This window comes from Trichosurus vulpecula, chromosome 1 (genome assembly GCF_011100635.1).
Source record: "Trichosurus vulpecula isolate mTriVul1 chromosome 1, mTriVul1.pri, whole genome shotgun sequence".
Classification (NCBI taxonomy): domain Eukaryota; kingdom Metazoa; phylum Chordata; class Mammalia; order Diprotodontia; family Phalangeridae; genus Trichosurus; species Trichosurus vulpecula.
The window spans coordinates 560,509,610-560,515,530 of record NC_050573.1 but is presented as its reverse complement, the minus strand read 5'-3'; the positions used below and the strand labels follow the sequence as shown (position 1 = coordinate 560,515,530).

The following is a 5,921-nucleotide window of genomic DNA, read 5'->3' as shown; positions in this document are numbered from 1 at the left end:
ATTTTCTAGGATTTTTTGTAACATTCTCAATTCACTTATCTGTTCTTTTTTTCTTTTTTGAGGTTTCAATATTTATTCAAGTTGTATTTTTAAGTGGTGGTAAATACAGCATTTGGAAGAGAAGACATCTAATTCCACATGATATGAAGGAATCCAAAATGTATCCATTAACTGCTAAAAAAAATACTATGACAATACAACACAAATCTGATTTTGAGCACAGTTACACATACTCTTCTCTGCTTATGGTTCTGTGTTCTAGCAGCCTCCTTTCTCTTAAGTGCCTTTAATGATTCTGGCCTTTATTTGAATGGGGCAGATAAAGTGGGATCTTTTTGTCTTGGAGTATTTCTCAGGTCTGAGACAATTGGGAGTCATTGATTTCTATATGGTCCTCTCTGGGTGAGGTCAGAGCCCTCAGGGCTCCAAACTGGATGTAATTGAGGAGAGCTTGGCATTTGATTTTTGGGGCACACTCAGGAAAGGAGTGTTGAGACTCTGGGCAAGCTGCAAACTGCGCCCCAGCTTTGCAACCCAGATGGTGGTACTGGTAACTATGTATTGTCATTTGAATCAGACAAGGTCTGTTTGTTGATGTTTGTAATTTCTGTGTGTATTTGCCTTGAAGTTCAGAGGGCTGATCTTTTCTCCCTGAGCTGTGAATGATATTTGTATGTTTGATTAAACTGAGAGTGTTAACCCCTTTAAATTACTTTCCTTGGTAAAGCAGATCAAAGAACCTGTGTTGGCAGCTTTCTGGGAGCTGGTTGTTGGGGGATCTTACACCACCACAGAAGCTGCTAGCAAGATTGTTGGTACAGTAACAGCCAAAGTGAATGGAACCATGAGTGGGAATTAAGTGTTGCATCATTGGCTCAATCACATTAAACTGGTTCCACAAAAAATGGTACAAAGTGGATACCTAAAGGATTTTGCAGATGACTTTTGGCAGAATTAATTAATCAAGGTTGGAATAATTCATGAGGATTTGACTTAAAAAAGGAGTCCCCTTTTCAGATAAAATTTTCATTTATCAAGTAATGAGTCTCTTTCTACCCACTTTGGGTAGATATGTAGTCAAGTTGACTGCAATGGACCATGTATTCTCAGGAGGTCAAAATTTCATTCATTTAATCAATCCACATTTGCTAAGTGCCTACCTACATGTTATTGCCTTCCACTGGTAGCTGTCTCTAGATTAAAAAAAAAACCAGTGGCTAACTGCACCCTTCCAGTACTTAGAGAATTCTTAAAGCTGCTATGAAAATCATCAAATATCCCCTCAAAAGTGAGAATCTGAAAGGACTTTTTCTCAGGTTTCTTCTGTATTTTTTAAAATTATAAGTTCATTTTTTTTTTATTTTTAGTTTACAACACTCAGTTCCACAAGTTTTTGCATTCCAAATTTGCTCTCCCTCCCTCTCCATTACCCAGCCCCTCACAAGGGCATGTAATCCAATGTAGGCTCTACATATACCTTCACATTGAACTTATTTACATAATAGTCCAGGTGTAAAGAAGAATTATAATCAATGGAATGAATCATGAGAAAGAAGAAACAAAACCAAAAAAGAAGGAAAAAAAGAGAGTGAATCATTTGCCTCAATCTTCATTCAGACTTCATAATTCTTTCTCTGGAGGCACATAGCTTTTTCTACCATGAGTCTTTTGGAGCTGCGTTTGAAGCTTGCATTGATGAGAGGTGCCAAGTCTATCAAAGTTAGTCCTTACAGTTACCATGTGTCTGTAATTGTGAATAAAGATCTCCTGGTTCTGTTCCCCTCACTCAGAATCAGTATATATAAGTCTTTCCAGGTTATAACGATGTCCGTCTGTGCCTCATTTCTTATAGCATGATAGTATTCCATTGCATTCATTTACAACAATTTGTTTAACCATTCTGCAGTTGATGAGCATCCCCTTGATTTACAATTATTTGTAAATTTGTTCCAAAAAGCTCTCCACAATGGTTGGATCTGGTCACAACTATACCAACAATGCAATAGTGTTCCAATTTTCCCATATCTTGTGTAGCATCTATCATTTTCCTGTTTTGTCATGTTAGCCAATCTGATGGGAAAGATGTGGTACCTAAGAGTTGTTTTGATTTGCATTTCTCCAATCAATAGTGATTTAAAGCATTTTTCATATGACTATAGATATCTTTAATTTCTTCCTCTGAAAATTGCCTATTCATATCCTTTGACCATTTCTCAATTGGTGAATGACTTGTATTCCTTTAAATAATATTTTAAAATTAAGTGATTGTACAACTTCTTCTAGACTTGAAATTCTAGTCCTAGGCCAACCTTGTGGCTATGTGCATTGACCTTCTTGCCATCCAGAAAAGCTGATAATGTCAGTTTGATACCTGATTGTCAAGTCTGGGTGCAACCTAATCCCCTCAGGCCAGAATTTTTTGCTTTTTCAGAGAAAGAGGCCTCAGGATCAATCTCATAATTGGCTACTATTGCAAAATTAGTGTTGCTATTTTCAGCTGCTCAGGCTAGTTTGACAGCAACTTCCAACTTCTTGTTCATCTTCTAATAAATGTAGCCCTCAAATGCTGTGCCATCATAGACATTGGTGCGCAGCTAGAATTTATCAGTCTTATTACCAACAGCAAAGTTGCTCTGGATCACCCAAGATTTAGAAGTTTTGAAAGGCATCTGGTAGCCTGCCAAGCAGCCATCAAAGCCAAGTACCACGTCTCCTTTTAATGAAGGCCCAGAAATGTTGAAATCCTTGTCACAGCCAAGATTGATATGTTCCCTCTTATATCTTGACTCAAGCTAAGCACTCCCCTCCACCAAGTCTTAGGTGATAAGGACAAAACAAAGGTCAGCTTCAGTCCACAAGCAAGCTGATCCTCAACAGTGATTTTAGTGCCTGGTGTATTGTCTGTGTTCCATTTTTCTAAGAATGTCAAGCCATATTCAAAATATAAATATATATATATATATATATATATATATATATGCATATATATATATATTTATATATACACACACATACACACACACACATACATACACACACATATTTCCAAACTGCCCAAAACTTTTCTGTTCTCAGTGTTTGCTGAGCTTTTAAATTCCAGTTCATTCTCAGATTTCGTTTTCAGAAACAGTTTTATTAAGCTAAATCCATAACCTTTAGTAAACACATCCCTTGCAGATTTTCCAAGTTCAGTGTAAATACATAGCACAGCCATTTTCTTCCTCTCCTAGTGGACACAGTGGGAGCAGCAGCAGGTGACAAACACAGAGGCAAAATGACAGCCTCTTTTTTCTCTTTTCTTGGTGAATGTGTTTACAGACATAGATTTTCCCCTAAGGATTGCTTTTGCTACATCTCTGTAGGTTTGGTATATTGTCTCATTGTTGTCATTTTCTATGGTTTCTATTATTTGTTCTTTGACTTACCAATTCTTTATTGTTAAGTTATTTAGTCTTCAATGATTTTAATCACTTATTCAAATAATCATTATTATATATAGTTTTATTTCATGGTAGGTAATAAAGTCTATGTTTAAGGTTTCCTCTTTTCCTCATTTTTTATGAGATTTTATGCCACAAAAGTCATTTAAAAATCTCATACCCAGATGATAAATATGTAACCTGCTATCTTTTCTCATTCATTAATTATCAAATATCCATTATAGCTAATTTTTCTAAAATTTTGTTCAAATCCCAGACTCCTACATTGGTACCCATCTGTTTACATTCTGTTTGGAAATATGTGTGTGTGTGTGTATGTGTGTGTGTGTGTAAATATATATTACACTTTTTTAATGTTCATCCACACATCAGTGTTTTCTAAGTGCCTACAGTTATGTTCATTCCATCCATAGGTGAAAAAAAATGATGAAACTATGCTTGTAATATTTATTTATTCATTTCTTAAAACTCGTTAAACCTTTGATGAAATACTACATTTTAATTCCCTCATTTTTGTTATTTCAGTAAAGAAACATATAACCTAAAGAGAAAAAAGTGCCATACAACCACGGGGTGACAAGCTGTAATTTGTTTTCACTTTGTGTTATACCCCAAATTCCCCAGAGATATTATTAGTGCTCTGGTGTTCCCTGAATGGTGAAACCAATTGGAAACTGGGACACAATGAACCAAGAGAAATATAGATTTCAAGGGTTATCATATTATCCATTTTGGAAGCCATGGGAGTAGAGGAAAAAACAGAGTTAGAATAGGTAGAATGAGTTTTGGTTCTGCATATTTTCCAACATTGACTACTGTGGTGATGTGGCTGTTTTTGCTCCATAAGGATACATCATTTTTGTCAGGTGTTACTTAATATCTTTTCATTAATATTTTAAAACTCTTTCTTATAACATAATCTAGTGTATCTCTTTCATTGGTCTCATTTGAGTCTTAAATGCATGAAATATTAAACTACCTTAAGGTATAACTTGCTATTCCTTTCAAATATATTATAAAGTTATCTTGTAAAGTTCTTTTTTCTTTCTTCCCTCCTCCACCCTATGGAGGACTGCTACTAGAAACAAGTATGTATATAGATGCAAAATAAATTTATTCATACTTCTATTTATCTAGATGTAGATAGCATCTTCCTTCATATGTTCTTTGTGGTAATGTAGATATTTGTAATAGTCAAAATGACTCATTCATTCAAAGTTGGTCTTGAAACAATATAGCTTTTACTGTATACAACATTCTTTTGGTTATGCTCATTTTACTCTTCATTATTTCATGCAAACCTATCCATGCTTTTCTAAGATCAATGAGCTCAGAACTTCTTATAGCACAGTAGTATTCCATCACAATCATATACCACAACTTGTTCAACCATTCCCCAACTGATGGTCATACCCACAGTTTGCAGTTCTTTGCCACCACAAAGAGACCTGCTGTAAATATTTTAGAAAATGTAGTTTCTTTTTCCTTAATCATCTTTGGAAATACACCTAATAGTAGTATTGTTCAGTCAAAGACTTTAGGCAATTTAATAACACTTTGGGCAAAATTCCAGATTTCTTTCAAAAAAATGTTTGGATCATTTCACAGTTCCACCAATTGTGAATTGGTAGTCCATTTTGTTTTCCCATATCCCCTTCAACATTTGTCACTTCTCCTTTACCATGGCTTGTTGATAGATACAAGAATTTTAAAATAGATCAAAGTACAGCAAGAATGTGAGAACACATTATGTCATGATATAATATTATTCTATATTTTAATAGGCTCAATCACCACTAACGCAGTACTATTAAGAACAAAAATAGAATTTTTAGGAAACAATTTAAGTCAATTATGTCTCAAATATTCTGGTCAATGAATGGGATATTTAAAAATATTTTGGTGTTCTCCAGACAAAATACACTAAAAAGAAGGCCAGTAGCAAAAAAGCTGAGGATGAGTATGTTAAAAATAATTTGTCCTGATACAAAATTTAATCTAGGAACAGAGAACAAAATACTAGTGCACATAAGAGAACTCTGACAATAATGAAGAAATGCAATTCATTAAGATGAGCTAAACTGAGAATAGGAGAATGAGTCTATGATAAATAGAAAGCAAAGTCTTAGAGAAAAGAATGGTTTGGCTGAAATCATTCTGAGAAGAGCTTGAAAGGGTGAAACTAGAGATAAAAATTTAATTTTAAAAATAATTGAGCTCTTTAGGGAAAAAAAATAGCAATATCCAAAAGTAGAAACCCTTCCTGAGTAGAGAATTTCCTGAAAAAATAGAATTGCACAAACCAAACTCAATGTTTCCATGGAAAACAATAAATAGTAGACAATAGTCAAAATGCTAAAAAAAAAATGAATACCATGCAAGGCATTCATTATAAAATTAGTTTGCCTAGCAAAACAATCAAGAAGTAATTTAAGAAAAATTCAAACTACAGCCAAATTAAAAAAAAAAAACCTGGGTACC

The 5,921-nt window shown here is 34.3% G+C and overlaps 1 pseudogene; it reads right to left on the bottom strand.

Annotated features, from left to right (window-relative positions):
• Positions 1 to 2,279: 2,279 nt before the first annotated feature.
• LOC118841817 lies at positions 2,280 to 3,214 on the bottom strand (annotated as a pseudogene).
• Positions 3,215 to 5,921: the final 2,707 nt, after the last annotated feature.